The sequence below is a fragment of the Phacochoerus africanus genome, chromosome 3 (genome assembly GCF_016906955.1).
Source record: "Phacochoerus africanus isolate WHEZ1 chromosome 3, ROS_Pafr_v1, whole genome shotgun sequence".
Taxonomy (NCBI): domain Eukaryota; kingdom Metazoa; phylum Chordata; class Mammalia; order Artiodactyla; family Suidae; genus Phacochoerus; species Phacochoerus africanus.
Window position 1 is genome coordinate 160405712 of NC_062546.1, and position 23476 is coordinate 160429187.

Below are 23476 nucleotides of genomic sequence, written 5' to 3' on the forward strand. Positions count from 1 at the left end.
TATATATGCCTAACAGAAAAGATACAGTTGGCAAATGCTCCAAAACTCATTATAATCCAGTGAATAACAGTCAAAACCAATTTCAAGTTTCCAGCAGCTGATTTCAAGCTATGAGGTGTGACAGTGGCAGGCGTGCATCATTGATCTCTTGGTGACTTCAGTGCTAGTTGGATATGACGGAGTAAAGGGTATGACGGAGTAAAGGGTATGACGGAGTCTAGGAGGCTGTGAGAGCTGCTTGCAGACACTGCTACATTTGACCCTTATGCTAGAGGCCTCAGCTAACATGTCATTAAAAATCATATTTCAAAAGAAAATTTAATGACATGGTGAAATGCTCATATATGGTGATTAAATAGCACTTTACAAAATAGCATGTTTAGTAATATTTGTAGAAATAATATACACATACACATGCAGAGAAGATGGAAAGTTATACTCAAAAAGGTTAACAGCCATAGGATTTGGGATGGAATTTGTTTCCTTCTGTAATTTTTTCACGGTTTTTCAGTTTCCACAACTTGTCTTCAAAATACTTGAATTTTTTTCTTTTGCAACACAAGCCACAGCAGTGACAACGCCGGATCCTTAACATGCTGCATCACCAAGGGAACTCCATAATGCATTCCTTTTTTTTCTTTTATTTTTGTCTTTTTAGGGGTGCACTGTGGCATATGGAGGTTCCTAGGCTAGGGATCCAGTCGAAGCTACAGCTGCTGGCCTACACCACAGCCACAAAAACGTGGGATCCAAGTCGCATCTGCATCCTACACCACAGCTCACAGCAACGCCAGATCCTTAACCCACTGAGAGACACCAGGGATCAAACTTGCATCCTCATGGATACTAGTCAGGTTTGTTAACCACTGAGCCACGACAGGAACTCCTGAATTACTTTTATAATCAGAGAAATAGTTAATAAATTTCATCTGAAAACATAAATATTTTGAAAAAGTGAGTTTTGGTGGAGAGTTACCCTTTTGCCATTAAGAAACTATTCCATTGGCATGGTAATGCAAAGGAGGGTGAATGAAAAAAAAATAGAGGGCCCAGAAATATGGCCTAGTGCATAAAAAACTTAATACATGATATAGTTGTCATCATGGATTAGAGAGGAAAGGATGTCTGTTCAGTAATGATGCCAGGAAAATTGGCTAGGTATTTGGGTGGGGTAGGATCAAATTAGAGCTTCTCAAAATAACTTCTAGATAAGGTATTAAGATTTAAATCTTAAAAATCAGATAGTAAAAATATTAGGAGAACTATAAGTGAATACTGATCTTTGATTTTAAAAGGATCTTTTAAGCATAAAAACAAATAAAAACAAAGATCCATACATTTGACCACATACAATTTTTTAAATTTGTAAATAATAAAAACCCTTCAATAAAATGTAAACTGGAGTTCCTGTCATGGCTCAGTGGTTAGTGAATCTGAACAGTATCCTTGAGGATGTGGGTTCGAACCCTGGCCTTGCTCGGTGGGTTAAGGATCTGGCATTGCCTTGAGCTGTGGTGTAGGTTGCAGCCATGACTCGGATCCCCCGAGTTGCTGTGGATGAGGGGTAGGCCAGCAGCTACAGCTCCTATTCAGACCCTAGCCTGGGAACTTACATATGCCACAGGTGCAGCCCTAAAAGGACAAAAGACAAATATATACATACATACATAAATGGTAAACTAAGAAAATTAGTCGTAACAAATGTGACTAAGGGTTACCATACTTACTATATTGTAAACTGAATTAAACAAGATAAATAGTGAGACTACAATATTGTCAGTTTGTGAGCTCCATGAGGGCAGAGGCAAAAGTGTATTGTTTATCTTTTACACCTATTAGCATAGTACTCAGATACAAGGAATTAATGTGTATTAAAGGAACAGAGAAATGGTCAAACATGAAAGGCAGTTACAAAGGGATGGGGGGGGGAGAAGAAAAGGAAATACAAATGGCAAATAGATAAGAAAAAAATCTCTCACTAATAACAAAAATCCAGAGAAAACTAGGATGAGAAATTAGGAAATGTTTTTTGTTTGTGTGTATTTGATAATAGGTGCAGTAAAAAGAAAGGCAACATCACGCACAGTAAGGAGTGTTTTGAAGGGCAATTGGCAAAGTCATACAATTGACCATATAATTCTAGGAATATAGAGAAATATAATAGACACTTGATGTTTATGAAGGATATACCTTCCAGACCATTGGACTTTCCAAATCTGGGGTTCTGCTTGGATGTGCTAAAGTCTGCCAAAAAGGTGAGGAAGAAGGTTCCCCCAGCCCTGTGTTTGACTTTTAACTCATTTGTATATTAGACTCGATATTTAGGAATATTTTATTAAGATTCCACTGAAAACATCAAAATGTGAACACCACTATACTGTATGATTTTTTTCGTTAAAATGCAATGGAGAGTTACTTCTCAAAAAAAGTCTGGAGAAGTGAAGAATAATAGAGTGTGACATTCCCAAACACTGGCCTCACAGTCAGTAATCCAAATTCCTGCTTCAGGAAACTTGTAAATCATTCTATAATCACCCTACAAATAGTCAAAAGCTTAGATGTAAAATCTGAGACTATCCCGGGCCTGTTGCATAAGAGAAAAGATTTGTGTTCCATGCTCCTCCCTAGTGTTCTTTAATACAGCAGTCTGTCCAAAGAGGAACCAACTTCCACTTAGATGTTTCAACCGAAAAGATTTTATGGAATGGACTATTTACAGAAGTTTGGGGTTAGGTTTAGGGTTGGGTGAAGGGAAACAACTCAATATGAACATACCCAGGCTCTTGCAACAGTAAGAAGATGTTACCACTGCTAGGGTTGAAGGAATAAGGAAAGGAAGGATATCAAACTAGCAGTGCAGTAGGGGCTGCCTCACTGGAGTCTTAAAGGCTCAAAGTAGGAAAAGAGGAGTTCCTGCTGTGGCACAGTGGGTTAAGGATATGTCACTGCTGCTGTTGTGTAGGTTCAATCCCTGGCCCAGGAACATCTATGGGCCCTTCATATTTTTTAAGGGTGCAGAAAAAAAAAAAGAGGTGGGAAGAAGGAAAGAACTATCCCAACCAACCTATTGTTGGTATCACCCATCAGGCAATCCTACCAGCTGGCAAGAGAGCCCAGACAAAATAGGCTATGAAAGTTCTGCCTTCTGAGACACAGAGTCCAGCAGAGAAGGAAGGGAAATGGATCTAGCAGAGAGCAAATAGAAAATAACCAGCATGCTTATAATAGTGAAATACTGGGAACCCAGATGTCCAATAATAGAAGAATGCATAACTACATGAAAGTAATAACCATTCTCCAATTAAGTAGATAATGGTACTCAAAGGACCATTATAGGAGTTACCGTCATGGCTTGGTGGTAACAAACCCAACTAGTATCCATGAGGTCGAGGGTTGGATACCTGGCCTCGCTCAGTGGGTTAAGCATCCGGAGTTGCCATGAGCTATGGTATAGGTCACAGACCCAGCGTGGATCTGGCGTTGCTACGGCTGTGGCATATAGGCCAGCAACTGTAGCTCTGATTCAACCGCTAGCCTGGGAACATCCATGTGCCACAGGTGCAGCCCCAAAAAGATGGGAAAAAAAAAAGAACCTGTGTGTTCAGGGTGCACACAGGGAGAGGGAAGTGAATTCAGGGGAAGACTTTCTCAAATTGGCAACTAAGGACTTTGTTGCTGCCCAAGCAATGTTTCTTGTATTTTTACTTATTACAAAAACAGTATATGATCACTATTGAAAACACATATGCAAAACTAAAAAACCAAATATCTACAATCTCGCCCCCACTCAAGACCACTATCAATATCTTAGGTTGCTTACATCTTCCCAGATCTTTTTCTATGCATTTATACATGATTATGTTGTATTTGGAATAACATAACATTCTTTAGTAAACTGTATTTTCCCTCTGAATAAATCATGAATACTATCTTGTGAGATAAATATCATTCTGAAAGGTTTTAAAGCATTTAACATTTTAAAAAAACTTGTTTTAAACTTGATTGTAACTAATTTCTATCCTTAGACGTTTTATTTGCTTTCTATTTTTTGGCTATTCGCAAACCCAGGGAGATGAACTTTTTTGTAGTCAACTCTTTGCACACATTACTGACCTCAGGCCAATTTCAGGCCACAGCCAGTTTTTCTACAACCCTCAAGCTAATAGCTTTCATATTTTTTAAGGGTTTAGGGGGAAAAAAGCACACAGAGAAAAAAGAAAAGGAATAGAGACACATGTGGCCTGCAAAGCTTAAAGTGTTTACTGTCTGGACTTTTATAGAAAACATTTGTCAACCCCTGCATTAGGAATTCCCAGAAATGTAACTTTTGAGTCAAAGGGTGTGAACATTTTTGAGGCTTTTATTGCATTCTGCCAAATTGCCCTCCAGAAACATTGAAGCAATTTACATCCTTCTCAGCACTGAGCATGCTCACTTGCCACACATCCTGCCTCAGGGGTCACTGGCCCAAATCGCTAGCTCTGAGCATTCTTTTATTCTCAGTCAACTTAAAGGTGCATTACATTTTACATTTTCACTTCCCTTAAAAGTGTTTGGCCATTTGCATTTTTCTTTCACAATACAACTAATTTATATTTTTGCCCATTTTTAAAAACAGGATATTTACATTTTCTTTTTCTTATAATGATTTTTATTTTTTCCATTATAGCTGGTTTACAGTGTTCTGTCAATTTTCTTCTCTATAGCAAGGTGATCTTTGTAAGATCTTTTTATTAAATGAGGATGTACTCTCTTACCTTTCATAGATATTGCACATTTTGGGATAATTTTTACTTGTCTTTTAATTTTATTCTAAGGGTCTTTTCAATGAAAGAAGTTAAAAATTCTATAGTCCAATCTCTCACTTTTCCTTTGTAATTTTGCCCTTTGACGCTTTGAGATGAAAAGTAGTTCAGCTGTATTTTTGCCTTGCACGTTTAAGACGTGAAAAACTTAAAATTGTAAATTTTGCTTATATTTACTGTCTGAGAAAGGCTTTTTAAACCATGAACAGGTAAAATAATGTGAGTCCTGGAGTTTTATTGTTGGGTTCAAATTTGACCTCATTACATGCTACATATTTGAGCAAATTACTTAAGCTAAGTTCACACTTTTATTCTTCATTACATTGAGATAATAGTAATCCCACCATAGTGTTGATGTAAGAATGAACAGCTATAAAACCAAAAGGCACTTGGCCTCATGCCATTAGCTATTGTTATAGCAGAGAGAGAATATTCCAGGCAAAAGAAATAACATGTATAAAGCCATAGAGGAATGCAACCAATTTTCGTACTTAGGAAACTAGATGTGCTGTGGTAAAATGGGATGTCAACTGTTGAGGGGGCAGGACTGACAGATGGGATGGGGAGAGAGCCCTTGAAAGCTATGCCCAAGAGCTTGCTCTTCATATGACCAGAGATTGGGAGCCCGTGATGGCCTTAAAGCAAGCAACCCATTGAGACGTGTGATGTAAGATGATCTCTGTGATAACAAAGTGGAAAATGGACTAGATCCAGATCATAGACTCATATTGCTTTGTCACAGAAACAGCATTCTCCAGCTCCACCCTCCCCTCCCCTAATTCCTGCTCCTCCAGGGGCAAATTCTTTGCCTTCTAACTAGTTTGGCATTTGCCTCTTTATTTCCAAATATCATGTTCAAACTATTTGTTAATTTTTTTCCATCAGAGGTAGAAATGAGACTAGATATGATTACGAGAGTGATTAATAAACAATAGCAAAGGGGATGGGCCTAAGGAGCCTTAAGGAGATGGACCTAAAAAAACTGAATCTGAGAGAGGACAGAATTGATCAGCTGGACTTACCAGTGAAGTACAGTCCGATAACCGGGAGGGGGTGGGGAGGGAAGAAGAGTTGTCTCAGAGACTATAGAAGCAGGCTGGGAGCAGAAAGTTGAGTTAGTTTTGGAGATGTAAATTTTTAAGCACCATTGTGGGTTGAGTATTACCCCCAGCTCCTGTCTTGGATGGCAAGCCACTGCTCTTAGGACCAAGTCTTAACAACTCAGGAGGCAGTTCTGGGTGGTGTGAGGAAAGGTAGATAAAAAACCTGCTAGCCAAAACTTTACACTGGATCTTCCTAATGTCATGTCACGGAATGAGTTATAGGTATGTGGATAGCGGTCTCTTCTGCCCTCCAGGAGCAAAGGCTCAGTCCCTCCTGCCTGAACAGCTGAGATCATTTCCTAGGTGTGCTATGAAATGGAAGAATGCGTGAAGGGCTTTAGAAGGCCCGGTGCACACACAAACAGCCTTCCGCCTGCTGGGCTGACCGCCAGACCGCTTCTATTCAAAACGCTATTGCCCTTTAAAAAATCTGCCCTTCCCCTCATCATACATAACTCATTCCTCCCATCCCCTCTTCCCCCATTCAAAACCTTATTTAGGGTAAGCTGAATCCCACAGTTTAAAGGGTGGAAGGGAGAAGAGTCCCTGCCCACGATCTGCTTCCTGTCAAGGTGCCTCTAGGCCCACACCCTCTAAGTCAAGCGTCCAGGAGACGCTGCTAGGGTTTGCAGAACAACCAGCACACTTGACATTTCTACTAGAACAATGGAACCCAATTGCCACCAGCAGCAAGTCCATCTTCAAGCTGCCAACCCGTCTGTCAAACCCGTAATCCTCAAAAAAGGGTGCGGAAGACTGCAGAGGGAAGATATTAAATGCGAATTTGTGGGCGGCTACAAGAACAAAACAAAAACAGTGGATTAGGTGACCCAGGAGCCCTTTTCTTCCTGGCACTCCCCTGTGAATCATCACGCCCCACTTGTGACGTTACCGACTTTGAGCTCCGGCAGGCAGGCGTGGGATGCCCTCGCCTGCCCTGGGAGCCTCGAGGCGTCACTGCGCCTTTCCACGCCAAGGTCCCGGGGGAAACGGGTGGGCGGCGGCTTGGCGGATGCTGTGGTTTGCGATCCCCGGCCGAGCGAGGCAGCCCGCCGCCCGGCTGCGCCTCGCCCTCCGCGGGCTACCGCCGTGCTCCCCGCCCCTCGCCTTCGGGCTGAGCTTGCGGCTAGACGCCTGGCGCCCCTCTGCTTGCCTCGCACGCCCGGCCACCTCCTCCTCTGCGTTTTCCTCCTCCTCCTCCCCCGCCTCTTCCGTTTCTGGAGGGAAAGACTGCAGCCTCCTCCTGGGCTCCGCATCCCGGCTTAGGTAATACGTTTTCCTCCGTAAGCTCCCTTCGCCCCAGCACCACAACCTCCTTTCCTGCTCGGATCTGGGTCCCGAGGCTGGGCGAACTGTACACACCCTTCGCCTCTCCGGACACTAGGTGAGTAAATCTGGGCCGGGAGGGCTCCTTGCCTCTCCGCCCGGCCTGCGATGACCTCTGTCCGCTGCAGCGAGGCTGCCACCCGGCCTGGTCCGCCCCGCCCCACATCGCTGCTGCAACTGGCCGGGCGGAGGAGCTCGCGAGTCTTGCGGTCTCCCTGGGATCCGCAGAAACGACCCGAAAGAAATAGACGATAGAAAGAAAAATTGGGAAACAACTTTTATTATTATTATTATTATTATTATTCGATCATTAGCCTTTCTAGGTCGAAGAAGCTAGATCTGACAGTTGTCGAGAGAGCAGTGGCCTGAGTTCAACAGGTAGATGGCGTAGCTGTCAGGCACCCCTTGGTTTTGCTTAGAGAGATGCATCTAAGGTCCATAGCTGCTGGCTGCCGCTAGTGACCTACTAGATGAATGTAAAATAAACATGAAGGGGCTATATTTAGAAAAGTCTTTGCCTTCTTGTTTTTAATTCTCTGCATTTTGAAAGGCAGTTTTGTGAGATGTGTATGGTGTGGCCAGAGTAGAGTAGCAGAGGGGAAAATATTTAACTTGGGTTTGGATGAATCATGTATACTGTTACTGTGTTAGACGCAAAGAGCATGAAGAAAATCCCTAGATTATTTAGTACATTCATGAAGAACATATATAAACAATCAAGGTGTGTATTTTGGAGATTTTCGTTTTAAAGGTAATTTTTAAGATGTTGAATAAGCAGAAGTTTGCCACTGTGTGAATGGTGTTCACTTCAAAAGAACAGTGGGTTAAGGTTGTAGGGATAGACCACTGGAGTGCATCCCACATGTTAAATAAAACATTTTTTTGGCCTTTTTCCTGTCGTTCCTAGCTTTCAAACCAGAGAAGTGGATAAAGATCAGCCCTGCTCAGCCTAGTAATAGTCTAATGATGAAAATAATCCACAAAACTACTGTTGACTGACAAATTACCTAAGTGACCTCATTTTTGACTTTGTGAAATACCCAGCAGAGGGAGAAAAAAAGCAATAGAAGAGTTTCTTTTTTCAACACAGATATTTGTTTGCATTCTAATTGAGAACCTACTTTATTTTTAAGTTTTTGTGGATCTTTATACTACTCTTGAAAGTTAATTCTTAGTCATGAAGAGGATTATATAAATGCATAAGGTTACATTTTACTTTTTCATAGAATAAGTTACCATTTCTTTTCAAGCTTTTGGACTAAATTACCCCTTGGTTGAAAATTGCAGCTTGGACTCATGTCATTTAATGTGAAATATCTTATTATAGATTTAAATTACAGCTATACTTGTGGTAATTCTGAAGAAAATGATGTCTTATTTGATATATAAGGCCTGCGAAACAAAAGTTATGAAGTTATATGTTATATATTTAGTTCCCCATTTATTTCTGTCTCTGATAACCAATCGGAAAATGTCTTGGAGTTCACGTCATGGCTCAGAGGTAATGATCCCGACTAGTATCCGTGAGGACTTGGGTTCCATCCCTGGCCTTGCTCAGTGGGTTAAGTATCAGCCTTGCCCTGAGCTGCAGTGTAGGTCACAAACATGGCTTGGATCTGGCATTGCTGTCGCTGTGGTGTAGGCCCATAGCTACAAGCTCCGATTGGATCCCTACCCTCGGAACTTTCATAGGCTGCAGGTGAGGCCCTAAAAAAAATTTAAAAAGACCCCCCAAAAAAGAAATAGTCTTAATATGCTTCATCTTGTAGATAAATTGCCTAAAATATACTGATATTATATAAAGTGATTAATAAAAACAAGTCTTTTTCACTTATTAAATGTGAGAATGAGGTATGTGAGAACTTTTTTGTGGCCGTGTGTCCTCAATAAATGTCCTTGTTGATATATTTTGAACCTTACAATGAAACTAATAAAACTCTCTATGTAGATGTTTTCATTTGATTTGGAGTTTAGAGATAAAGACAGAAGTGACAGCACTTTGCTTCCAATCTCTCATGATTAGTGTTGGGTAGTAGTTCCCAATCTTGTCTAATTTAAAATATTACCTAGGGTAGAAGGCAAGTGGGAGGAAGTGGGGATAATAGTGGTTTAAAAGATTCCCAGATTGCTGCTTGGGATTTCCTGAATCAGAATTTCTAAGAGAAAGAAGATACTTAAAATAGACCAAAATGATAAAAATGTAAAAGAGGAAAAAAAAAAGCAAGCTTGAGAAGTACAGATGGCTGTTGCTGACATAACGTGTTAACATTCCTGTACATAAAATGTTCTTAAATGGAATCTGTGGTTTTGGTAATATGATGATGTCACACACTTAGGAAATCTGAAAGGATAAAATCTTTTTATCCTTTTGTAGTCAAGCAAGCCTTCCAGTGGTTGAATTTAGCAAACTTTGTACATGTCCAGTGGCTTTTTTGTGGTAGGCAATCTTAATTCAAGTGTTTAATCTTATTAAGAGCATTTTTTTTTTGTCTTTTGCGTTTTCTAGGGCCGCTTCCCACGGCATGTGGAGGTTCCCAGGCTAGGGGTCTAATTGGAGCTGTAGCTTCCGGCCTACGCCAGAGCCACAGCAACGTGGGATCCGAGCTGCGTCTGCAACCTACACCACAGGTCAAGGCCACGCTGGATCCTTAACCCACTGAGCAAGGCCAGGGACCGAACCCGCAAACCCCATGGTTCCTAGTCGGATTCGTTAACCACTGCGCCACAATGGGAACTCTAAGAGCATTTTATTAATGGATTTTACTGTGACTAGTAATCTACAGCAGAATATTGCGCCTGATCATTTCTCTTTCGTACAGAGTTATCTGTTACCTTTGCTATGCTCCTAATCAGGAAAGACAAGCATGCAAATTTTAGTAACTTATTTATAACTTTTATTAAAATGACCCAACACCATTTAAAAACAAAACAAAACAAAAAAACAAAATTCGGGCATAAAATGTGGTCAAAATTATATTTAAAAACAAGTTGACAGGAGTTCCGGTCAAGGCTCAGCGGTAACAAACCTGACTAGCATCCATGAGGTAGGTTCAATCCCCGGCCTTGCTCAGTGGGTTAAGGATCCAGCATTGCCATGAGCTGTGGTGTAGGTCGCAAATGCCTCTTGGATCCTGCAGTGCAGCTACAGCTCTGATTCGACCCCTAGCCTGGGAACCTCTATATGCCGCAGGTGTGGCCCTAAAAAGAAAAATAAATAAATAAATATTTTAAATTTTTAAATAAAAAAATAAAAACAAGTTGACAAAATAGAGTGTTAATTATCTGTAAAAGAATTCCTTATGATGAATCACCACAATTGAAAATATCAGTTTCCTTCTCTCTCCATTCCTTTTTCTCTCTCTCGTCTTTTTTTTCCCTGAGTGATGGAGGAGGGTGTTTTCTTTCTTGTTTTTATTTATTTTTTATTTTTTTTTGTCTTTTGTCTTTTTTGTTGTTGTTGTTGCTATTTCTTGGGCCGCTCCCGCGGCATATGGAGGTTCCCAGGCTAGGGGTTGAATCGGAGCTGTAGCCACCGGCCTACGCCAGAGCCACAGCAACGCGGGATCCGAGCCGCATCTGCAACCTACACCACAGCTCACGGCAACGCAGGATCATTAACCCACTGAACAAGGCCAGGGGTTGAACCTGTAACCTCATGGTTCCTAGTCGGATTCGTTAACCACTGCGCCAGGAGGGGAACTCCTCTTGTTTTTATTTTTAATCAACTAAATATTTCAAATCTTTTAACTTAATTACTTAAGTTTGAATTAAAGTAATATTTGCAAACTTTATCAATAGATACTTAAATTTCTCCTTTTCTTTGCAAAGTGATGATCGTAGATTTCCCTTGGTGCTAATGAGAGTTGTAATTAATAGCAAACAGTTAAATTCAAATGACTAAAGGAAATGCTATTAAATACTGTTTAAGGAAATCCTAGTGTACTTAAATTTCTTTTTTTTTATCAGCAGTAATTTTTTAAATAGGACTTTATCTTCTAAGTTCTAGAAAACTCCTCTCGTTAATTCCTGGGAATTTGCAAGAATCACATATAATCACATTTAATCGCAGTTTGATCTGGGAATAATGAAAGGCCTATTTTAAAAATATGATTGATGATGAACTTCATGAATAGCAAAGAATGGGGGAAATAGAAATGAAAAATCATTTCAAGAAGATAAATATTAACCAGCTTAGACATTTATCTACCCATGAGAATGCAAGAACATTTAGTATATTTCTATATTGGAGTGGCTTTAATGCACCATTTATATCTTTTTAGTACTTTGACCTTTTCCAGTGAAAGGTACTATAAATATTCGTCTATCAGTTTGTGTTCCTTTGAAGGCAAATGTTACTTTCAGTATATTCTGTATTGTTCTATTCGACATTTGTAAATATCTGTTAAAAATAAACATTTGCCTCTGCAAAATAGAAGTAGCATGATAAGAGATATGCTGCCATAAACCCTGTCTGCCCAAGTGATTCATAATGTGATCTGTGACCTTTGCTTTCTTGCTGTAATATTCAGAGAATATATTTTAGGTCACGTAATTTATCATGCAAAAATAATAATAGCCATCTTCTAAAAAATTCTGTAAAGAACTCCTTTGAATCCTATTTTCTAAAATAATATAATCCTAAAATTTGCATAACGAATAATCCCTTACAGATTATTTTTGGTGCAAGAAAATCTTTTTAAAGATTTTTACCTTGTTATCCATCTCTAGTGGAATGAAAAATCAGGCAGTTAAATTGTAGAACTCCCACCGTGTATTATGAAGAGATGGAAAAAATGTGTATCCTGTTCTCAAGGAATTTACAGCCTATTAGAGAGAGAACAATGGTTGCCCCAAGGGCTGACACGGGTTAGGGGCTTAGGACTTCCTCATAATATTCACTCAAACCACTGTAGTAAATAAACATACAATCTAAGTATAAAAACCAGTGTGATTGCTATGTAAAATCAACTATAAGACAAAGAGCCTAGTACCCTTTTTAAACTAAATTTTCATGACCTTACCTCAACTTTTTTTTTCATTCAACCAACAAATATTTATTATGTTATTAGTTAGATGACAAACATCATAAGCTTTTAAAATGTACATACTTTGAACCTGTAATTTGTTTGCATTTTACTCTTTTAAATATTGTAGTAAAATATAAAATTCACCATTTTAACCATTTTCATGTGTGCAATTCGCTTTCATTAAATACATTCCCATTATTATGCAACCATCACCACTATTCATTTCTGGAACTTTTTTTTTAATCATCCCAAACTGAAACTCTGGATCCATTCAACAATAACTCCCCATTACCTGCTCCTCCCAGCCCTGGTAACCACCATTCTACTTGCTGTCTCTATGAATTTGATTATTCTGGGTACCTCAGATAAGTGGAATCACACAATATTTGTTCTTTTTAAGCCTGACTTCTTTCACTTAGCACAGTGTTTCCAAGGTTCATGCATGTTGTAGCATATAGCAGAATTTCACTCCTTTTTAAGGCTGAAGAATATTCCCCAACCTCTTTTATATGGAAAGTGCATATTAAAAAATAGGGAAGTTTTGAACTAGAGCAGACCATAGAAATCATCCCCTTGGATTTCTCTGTCTCTTCTTTCTTTTCCTTTTTCATGTTTACAAAAATGAGGAAAACAAGTCCCTGAGAGCTTAGTCATATGGCCAAAGTGTCACACCTGGTTGGTTGAGGGCAAAACAGAGCCTAAGAACCAGCTCTCCTGTGGCGTAAACAAGGGTCTTTCTATCACATGCTCTTGAGTCCCATGTAGACCATAAAAGGCAAGTGTTAAATGAGTTGGTGCTGAGAGTAAGCATTGCAATATTCAGAAGTAAAGATAACATGACTGAAAAAGGTTATATTCCAAAGGAAACATTCAAAATAGATTTGAAGATTAATAAGATTAATGATAAGATTAACAATTATCAAAACTATAAATAATATTCTCTTGGAAAAGATTCTACAAGACATATATCTTGTGTACTTTCTTTCTGCCTTGAATTAGGCATTACATTTGCATTTTAAAAAATATTTGGGGAATTCTGTTGTGGCTCAGTGGTTAACAAACCCGACTAGCATCCATGAGGATGCAGGTTCGACTCCTGGCCTCACTCAGTGGGTTAAAGTTCCCGTGTCACCACCATGAGCTGTGGTGTAGGTTGCAAACGCAGTTCAGATCCCAAGTCGCTGTGGCTGTGGTGTAGGCCAGCAGCTGCAGCTTCTATTTGACCCCTAGCCTGGGAACATCCATATGCTGCAGGTGTGGCCCTAAAAAGACAAAAAAAAATGAATTGGGGAACTATATCTAGTCACTTGTGACGGAACATGATGGAGGATAATGTGAGAAAAAGAATGTGTATGTGTATATATATATATATATGTATATATGTATATGTGTGTATATATATATATATATATACACACACACATATATATATATATGAATGACTGGGTCACTTTGCTATATGGGCAGAAATTGACAGAACATTGTAAATCAACTATAATAGAAAAAATAAAAATCTTAAAATATTTATTCTTTCCTATAGTTAAGGTAGCTACACTGAATCTGCTTCTATTTTATTTTATTTTAATTTTTTGTCTTTTTGTCTTTTCAGGGCCACACCCGTGACACATGGAGGTTCCCAGGCTAGGGGTATAATTGGAGCTGTTGCCGCTGGCCTACACCAGAGCCACAGCAACGCGGGATCCAAGCCCTGTCTGCGACCTATACCACAGCTCACGGCAACGCCAGATCCTTAACCCACTGAGCAAGGCCAGGGATGGAACCCGCAACCTCCTATTCAGATTCGTTAACCACTGCGCTGCTCCACGGGGGGAACTCCTAAAGTATTTCTAAATGGAATATTTACTCATACTTTTCAAATGATCTGGGAAGTCATTGAAATGCATACTTTAGGCAAGTATTATGCTAATATGGAATACTTACTATGTAGATCGACTTGCATTTTTCCCAGCGGTTAATTTTTGTTACAAAAAAGTCAGCATAGTTGACCCTTAGCCTTCCAAAGCCATTATTCTTAGTTGCAGTATCTATAGCTTTCCCTGTGCTGCTAAATAACCAGTGACAGAGTTGACAGTTTCACCTGGTGTTGCCTTGAACTGTCAAATAAAAATTAGCCGAGTGACATTCCCTGTCCTCACCCCAGATCTACTGAATCAATATCTCCAGGGGAAAAGTCCAAAAATCTATATTTTTAGTGGGTGTTGCAATTAATTCTTGATCTTACTAAGCACAAGCACCCATTTACAAGCTACCAGAACTTCATGTAAGGACAGAGGACATCTTTGTGGTCTATTGCTTTGAGCAGCATCTGTGAGCAAAAATGTGGGCTAATGTAGTCCAACAGTACCCTTGATGTCACTAGGGTGAGGTAGATGGATCAGCTTAGAAATGACGTGTATATTGACACTATCTGAAGGTTGGGAAGAAGGGAGGGAGAAATGTTAAAGGTTAAATAGATGGATTTACATACCCTATTTTTAATATCTTTTCTAACAAAACCAAATTAAACTTACTACTTTCGGTCATTTAATAAACTTAAACTCATCAAGATAGATCATCTCTAGATGACAGAGAATAGTATCAGATTTTGATTTGATGCTCAAAAAATGTGGTTTCATGTGCTAGTCATCCAGATACAGCTTTGATTTGTTTTTGTAAATGAATATAGTATATATGTAGACTTTAATATAAATAAATATGGGCCCAGGTGCCTAATGGCACCCGGTAACAGCTGATAAAATCCAAGTACAATAAACAGCATGACAAGGAAGAATTCTGAATTTACAAAGCTAAGAGGAAACTCATCAGCCAGCATTTATTAAACACCTCTGAGATATGTGCTGAGTCATAAGAAATCACACACTTTTTTTTTTCTTTTTCAGGGCCGCACCTGCAGCATATGGAAGTTTCCAGGCTAGGGGTCGAATCAGAGATACAGCTGCTGGCCTACAGAACAGCCACAGCAACGCAGGATCTGAGCCATGTCTGCAACATACACCACAGGTCACGGCAACAGTGGATCCTTAACCCACTGAGCTAGGCCATGGATGGAGCCCGCATCCTCATGGGTTCTAGTCAGGTTCGTTAACCACTGAGCCACGAGGGGAACTCCTGAAATCACACCCATTTAAATCTCCTGTCAGAGCACAGATAAGCAAACCAAATTACAGTGTTTTGGAGAGCTGGGATGGAGACTTGCCCTGTCTCTGTTCTCAGGTATCCGAGGTACTTGGGTACTTGGCCCAAGTTTTCAAGATGGAGGCTCAGACATGGCTCCAGAAGGAGCCAACTGTTGAACTGACTCACCTCTCTCTCTCTCTACACGCACACACACAGACACACACACACTTTTGAAAACTTTTTATTCAGTTAGAAATACATACAGAGGAGTTCCAGTGGTGGTGCAGTGGAAATGAATCCCACTAAGAACCATAAGGTTGTGGGTTCGATCCCTGGCCTTGCTCAGTGGGTCAGGGATCCAGCGTTGCCATGAGCTGTGGTGTAGTTCGCAGACGCAGCTCAAATCTGATGTGGCTATGGCTATGGCATAGGCCAGCAGCTGTAGCTCCAGTTCAACCTCTAGATTGGGAACCATCATATGCTGCCGGTGTGGCCAAAAAAAAAAAAAGAAAGAAAGAAAGAAAGAAAGAAAAGTAGGCAGGTTCTAAGTGTGTAGATTGATGAATGTACACAGAGTCAACCCACCCATGTAACCAGCACTCAGATCAGAACATTACCAGCGCCTAAAAGCCCCATCCTGTACCCCCATCAATAACCCCTCTTCCTCCTCCAAGGGTAACCACCACTGTGACTACTAACAGTTAGTTTTGCCTTTTTTTGAACTAAGTTAAATTGCTCAGCGTGTATTTTTGTGTGTGTGACTTTCACTCAGCAGTATGTTTTTGTGAGATGCATCCACGTTGTTGCCTATAGCAGTAATTCATTCCTTCTCACTGCTGTATAGTATTTTATTTTGTAAAGGTGCCACAGTTTATTTCATTTTATTGCTGATGGACATTTGGGTTATTTCTAGTGTGATATTATTGTAAATTACGCTGCTCCTAAATATTCTTGTACATGTCTTTTATGTGTATGTGCAGGAATTCCTATTGACTAGAAGCCTACAAGGGGAGTTTCTGGGTCATAGGTTATGCTTATATTCAACAAATCACAAACTGTCTCCCAACATGGTTGGACCAATTTTATTCACACTAGCAGTGTGTGTCTCATTCTCTACATCTTTACCAAACCTTGACATTTTCAATCTTTACTTTTAGCTATTCTGTTGGATATGCAGTGATACCCTGCTGTGATTTTTAAAGTGCATTTTCCTGAATATTAAGGAGTTTAGACTCTTTTCATATATTTATTGGCAATTTGAATATACTCTTTTATGAAGTATCTGTTCAAGTTTCTTGCCCTGGAACTAATTATAAGAAGGTGTGTAGACATTAGACATAAAAAAGCAGAAGGAAGGGCATGACAACCAGAGGGAACAGCATATGTAAATTAATCACCTGCCCAGAGCATGGGAGTATATGAACAGATAGTGAGAAATCAGCCACTAAAATGCTAAACTTAAGCAGAGCCTATGAAGTGATGACAGCACTATCACAGAAGAACAGGCTGTCCCATGCTGTACTACTTAGTAGATTCTGAGAAATGTATGACAATCAAATATCTGAAAGTTGATCAAGGTTTATACTGGAGTCACAGTATTTAATAGTTCAGTTTCCAGTGAGCTAAAAGGTAGTATTTATACATTCCTTTTAATGCTTATGGTACAGTTTTCCTTCTGGCCCAGGTGACCAAGTGGGCAGGTGAGCATATCTCAGGGATGTCGGAGGAGGTTGTTGTCAGCAGGTTGCACTTCAGTCATCATTGACTGCTTCCGTTAAGCCCCTGACATATTTTTTGTGAGCCCACTTCTGTCCCCCATCCTTTCTGCCAGGGCAGCTTCCATTCTTTAAACTACTCCCCACAGCAGCCCTAAGCTGGAAGGGGAAGGGGAACAAGGTCTCTGTTTCCCCTACAACAGCAAGAGCCTTGGCCAGCCCCTCTGCATGTGCCCACCTAGGGGGACCCCTGGACAGCTGCCCCCGCTTAAGAGAGGTCATCACAAACACTTCTTGCGAAACACCCAGGTATGTCATGGAAGTAGGGCCTTTTTCCCTATCAGCAGTACTAGTCAGGCAGGGCCACCACTTAATAGTTTCAAATTGCTAATCCTCAAAGGATAAGTGATAGACCAAATTTAGGCTATGAATAGTAGGGGTATGGTAGAGTCATTGTCTGATGGGCAAAAATGTGGGCTTTGTAGAAGTAGTGGATTATCTGCAGGCAGAAGTGAATGTTAACAGAAATGCTTTGACCTACTTGCCTATGTATTAGAGAGCAGTTCTGTTTTGTTAAGAGCCCTTATCAATGTCATCACACTTCTGTCATCATGAGCAACAAAAGGACATGGCCAGCTTCTGGTAGAACCAGGCTCATCACACAAGAAAAGACATCCTTGGCCCCAGAATTGCCATATATTCCCTGACAAAATATCCTTTTGACAAATAATGATCCTATTGAGCCATTTACAGAGGGTCTACCATGAAGCCACAGTAGTCTTCAGCCTCCAGGAGCCAAAGTTTCCACCCAGACACCCAGAAACTGAAGCAATCAGATCTGGCCTGCATAAAGGAACTCTTTTCTGGGTCAGAGAATTACAAGTAATTTCCAGCCTTTTCGGATTTAGTGGAGTAGTAAATTTTCAGAAGAAAACTTCAGTGACTCATGTAAAGTTGCCATCTTATTTTTCAAGCAAGGACAGGTGACTGTGGTTTCTGTGAATTTGTATTTAATAGTCACAGCTGTCATTTGTTATCCACTATGTGCAAGGCTCTGTGATGGTTACTTTTCCGGAAATATCTCATTTGATCTTCACAATGTCCCTGCAAGGTAAGTATTTTATCTTAATATTACAGATGAAGAGATAGGCTCAGAGAGGGTAGGTAATTTACCTGATGCCACACAGCTAGTTGATGGCAGAGCCTTGGTTTTGAACCCAGGTCTCTCTGATTTTGAAGCCTGTGTCTTTCCTGTTTATCAGAACTTAAATATATTATTCAGATAAGATTTTTAAACATTTGGTCTGATGAAGTGATAGCTCAGAAATTAAAAATGAGTTTTGTCTTCATAGAGAGATTTGAGCTTCCAGGGAAAAGTCCCTTTCTTTTTTGCTTTTTTGGGGCCACACTCTGGGCATATGGAAGTTCCCAGGCTAGGGGTTGAATTGGAGTTACAATGCCAGCTTATACCATAGCTCATGGCAATGCCAGATCCCCGACCCCCAGAGTGAAGCCATGGATCAAACCTGTATCCTCATGGATACTAGTTTGATTCATTTCCGCTGTGCCACACCGGGAACTCCCCAGGGAAAGTCTGAAGAGCTTTTTTTTTTCTTCTAATTGACCTACTCCAGTTTATTCAGGAGTTCTCATCATGGCCCAGCAGTAACAAACCTGACTAGTATCCACTAGGATAGGGGTTCTATCCCTGGCCTCGCCCAGGGGGTTAAGGATCGGGTGTTGCTGTGGCTGTGGCGTAGGCTGGCAGCTACAGCTCCTATTCGACCCCTAGCCTAGGAACTTCCACATGCCATGGGTGTGGCCCTAAAAAGACCAAAAAAAAATTTATTCGGTATTTCTCTAATAGATGTGAAAATCCCATAAAAGTTAAGAGACTGTTTCTATCTGACATTGTGATATAATCTTACATAAACATGTAGATACACATTTGGTCTGAGGTGGTGAGGAATTTAACTTCTTTTAAAACTGTTCTGGAGTTCCCGTCGTGGTGCGGTGGTTAACGAATCCGACTAGGAACCATGAGGTTGCGGGTTCGGTCCCTGCCCTTGCTCAGTGGGTTAACGATCCAGCGTTGCCGTGAGCTGTGCTGTAGGTTGCAGACTCAGCTCGGATCCCGCATTGCTGTGGCTCTGGCGTAGGCCGGTGGCTACAGCTCCGATTCAACCCCTAGCCTGGGAACCTCCATATGCCGCCGTCAGTGGCCCAAGAAATAGCAAAAAAAAAAAAAAAAAAAAAACCCCACAAAATTGTTCTGCTCAAATGTGACTTGAACTAGGTTGTCACAAAGTAAGGCTTGTAAGAGGTTATCTCAGTGTTCAGTGATCATTAATGATTTGACTGTTAAAGTGAATAGCTCTTAGTGGGAAAAACTGCCTCACAGAATTAAACTTACTGACCCCATAAATGGGAAAGAGAAACTACCCACTTCACTGTTTGGCCAGAAAACAGAAGACACAGTTGGCATGCTAGACTGGGTTGGCATTTGCTAAGGTCATCAAAGTCTCTTTGTCAAGAGAGGTATTTGGGGCTGAGTTGGATTCTCTCTAAATTTGTACATTGATGCCCTAATCCCCGGTACCTCATAATGCGACTTTTTGGAGATGGGCCCTTTAACTTAACTCAGTCAATGTTAAATGAGGTCATATGTGTCAGCCCTGATCCAACCTGACTGGTGTCTTTAAAAAAGAGGGAGAGCCAGTCAGGGATGCTCGTCTACGGAGGAAAGGCCATCTGCAAGCCAGGGAGAGACTTCAGGGGAAACCAACACTGCCAACGCCTTGAACTTGGACTTTCAGTCTCTAGAACTGTGAGAAAATACATTTCTGTTGTTTAAGTCACCCAGTCTGTGGTACTTAGTTAAGGCAGGCCCTGCAAACTAATACAAGAGGAATTAGATGTTGGGTATGAACTGCTTCCACACACACACCCCCATCCCAAGACAGCCAGTTAAGGGAGACATCAGTAGACCATGGGTGAGCTTTTACTATCCAGCAAGGATGGATTACACCCAGGCTGGAGATCAGTTAGGGATAAGGGTTCCTTGGGATTAGGAAGGACGTGAGTGTCAAATCGAGTGATGTTTTGAAAGTGTCAAAACTATTGACAGTGGTCAGGTAAGTATGTGTGTTTCCTTTTTGCTGTATGATATACTTTATAATAATAATCATATTCTTGTGATTACTTATCCAACAGTTGCTCATTTCTTCCCTTGGTTAACAGCTAACAATGCATGAAAGGCTTTTATTGGCTAGAGCACTGGCCAGAGCACTGGCGAGCAGTGTGGGTTTCTGCCTATTCATCTGGGCTTAAATCTTGTCCCAGCCACTTTCCAGCTGTGTGGTTTTGGGGCAAAGTATTTATCTTCCTGTGCCTCAGTTTCTTTATTAGTAAAATAGAGATCATAGTACCTTCTTCATAGGGGTGTGTGAGAATTAAATGAGTTAATCCACGTAAAGTGCTTAGAAGGACACCTGTCATATAGTAAACACCTAATAAATATCAGTAATTGTTATTTTAACTTGGGCCTTTCCTGCACATGGATAGCTGATATGCATTTCCAGCAAAACATGTGCCAGCCCCCCTGAAATGACCAGCTTAGTATTACAAAAGAATGAACAGCCCAAAGAACAGTAGCTACTAAGTCTCAGTGTTAGCATCATCTAGGAGGTTGACAGAAATATAGATTCCTGGACCCTCCCCCCGGAGATTCTGATTCACTAAATTGGGATGGATTTGACTTTATGGTAGGCACCTGAGGTAATTCTAACACAGGTGGTTCTCAGAACACCCTTTACATCCTAATCCAAAGGAATATATGTAAGTAATGTATCAACTATATAAACTTGCTTTAAAAATCACCTGAATGATAATTTCCACAAGTGTTAATACAAGCTATTTAATAAACCTGAAGAAATTCTGTATTGGATGTAGCCCTCAGTTTCATTGAAGATGACTTATCTCAGGGTGAGTCCTTGAAGGTGAGTAGCCCCCTGAGCATTGTGACCTGGCTGAGTGAACTGGGTTGAGGGCAAATGGGGAGATAGGGAAGCAGCTTCCAGAGAAGCACAGAGGAGGGTGGCTGGATTCATTTTGGAGGAAATGGCCCATTCAGCCAGAATGTAGCAGGCTAGCCATGCAAACTAATTAGAAAGTCTTACATGTAGATGATGATAGCTGTAAGGGAATTTTTTTTTTTTTTTTTTTTTAGGGGGCTATGACCCTGGAGAAAGATAAATAGCTAAAGAAGTTCTGGGTTCTATAGGGTGGCTGAAGAAAGCTCAGTCCTAAGCTGAAACTGGGTGTTCAACTTGGAGCTTGACAAAATACTACACATAGTGTTTCCTAGGTTGAGAATAAAGGGTAATTAAGGTTGAGTACCAGGATAACTCTGGAACTGAAAAGTGTGATCTATTGTGTTACAATAAATTCCTAAAATCTATATACCTGTTGATTACAGGACTGAAGTTCAGAGCTGATATTTTTTCTTTCCCACATTGGTCACGTTGCTGTGATCAGGTAAAGTGGGAATGGTCATTATTGAGGAAATAAAGGTCAGGTTCAAAGGGGAGAAACTCCAGATCCTTGGGCAGTTATAAAGAAACTTATCAGGACCAAGTTGATGAGTTTTCTCTGTGAGGGCGAAAGGTAGTGGTGGTGGTTCCTGGAGTTTGTAGCCTGTGTAACTCACCTGAGTCCTCTGACGCATCATGGGGAGAGATTCTTGGGTATTCAACAGTGTGGTGGTACAGTGTTTCTTTTAGGAAAAAAACATTGATTTTTAACAACCTTGAGTAAAATAGACAATACTGGTATTGTTAACCTAGAAAGTTTTTGAACTGGATTCCTTAAATTCTTTATGCTGCTTCCAAAATAAAAAGCTACTTAGATACTGTTAGTTCTTTGATTCTTTTCACCCTATTTATAATAATCTTAGAACATTTACTAAGAAGTAAAAATCAAAGGTATTAAATTTATACACTTAGAGCTAGTGGGTTCTACTAAGATATGTATGTATCCGTGTGTATATATTGTAACTTATAGCTTACAGATGCTGTAATTTTTTTAAGTCCAAGTGCCTCAGATTTATTAATATATCTGTTTTTCTTTATTTTATTTTATTATTATTTTTTCTTTTGGTCTTTTTTTTTGCTATTTCTTTGGGCCGCTCCCGCGGCATATGGAGGTTCCCAGGCTAGGGGTCGAATCAGAGCTGTAGCCACCGGCCTACGCCAGAGGCACAACAACGCTGGATCCGAGCCGCGTCTGTCTGCAACCTACACCACAGCTCACGGCAACGCCGGATCATCAACCCACTGAGCAAGGGCAGGGACCGAGCCCGCAACCTCATGGTTCCTAGTGGGATTCGTTAACCACGCACCACGACGGGAACTCCATATCTGTTTTTCTTAATGTTGAGATTTAAGTCAACCAAAGCGAGAGTTTTTAAAAAGTTTTTAAGCGAATTTAGGTAGGCAGGTGTTTCATTTTTAACTTTATCATCTCTCCTACCTGATGTTTGTGTTGTTGCCATAGTATCACTTTGGACAGTTATTTCCAGAAATTGAGGAATTCTTGTCCTTTGTGCTTAATTGTCCCAAGATATTTTAAAATATCATTTCTTCTTTTTTTTATGGCCACACCCGCAGCATATGGAAGTTCCCCAGCCAGGGATTGAATACAAGCTGCAGCTGCAGCAACACTGGATCCTTTAACCCATGCCTCTCCAGCAACCTGAGCTGCTGCAGTTGGATTCCTAACCCAGTGTGCCAGAGCAGGACTCCTATCATTTCTTATTATAAAAGGAGTATATATTTATTATAGAGTATTTGAAAATTATAGTAAAGCAGAATGAAATCTCCACAATTCTTGCACCCAATGATTACTACCATTCAATGCCTGCCTAATTGCCATTAAAACATTACCAACTGGGGAGTTCCCATCGTGGCGCAGTGGTTAACGAATCTGACTAGGAACCATGAGGTTGCGGGTTCGGTCCCTGCCCTTGCTCAGTGGGTTAACGATCTGGCGTTGCCGTGAGCTGTGGTGTAGGTCGCAGACGCGGCTCGGATCCTGCGTTGCCGTGGCTCTGGCGTAGGCCGGTGGCTACAGCTCCGATTCGACCGCTAGCCTGGGAACCTCCATATGCCACCAGAGTGGCCCAAGAAATGGCAAAAAGACAAAAAACAAAACAAAACAAAAATTACCAACTGGTCTTTCAAAACTCTCTCTATACGTGTAAACAGAATGTGTGTGTGTTTATAAACACAGATTAGTAACATACCATGATACTATATATACACTGAACTTTATCACAATATCACATATCCCTGCTAAATGTTCTT

General features: G+C 40.6%; 1 protein-coding gene across 3 annotated transcripts in view; it reads left to right on the forward strand.

Moving 5' to 3' along the window:
- Window positions 1-7032: 7032 nt before the first annotated feature.
- INPP1 (inositol polyphosphate-1-phosphatase) overlaps window positions 7033-23476 on the forward strand; it is a 30747-nt gene continuing 14303 nt past the window's right edge. Inside the window, exon 1 of one of the 3 annotated variants that reach the window (XM_047773068.1) lies at window positions 7033-7292. The gene's annotated coding sequence lies outside the window, so the exon portion shown is untranslated. Of the gene's footprint in view, window positions 7293-19865; window positions 19942-23476 lie in introns of those variants that run through there. The other 2 variants (XM_047773069.1, XM_047773070.1) reach the window with 2 other exon arrangements.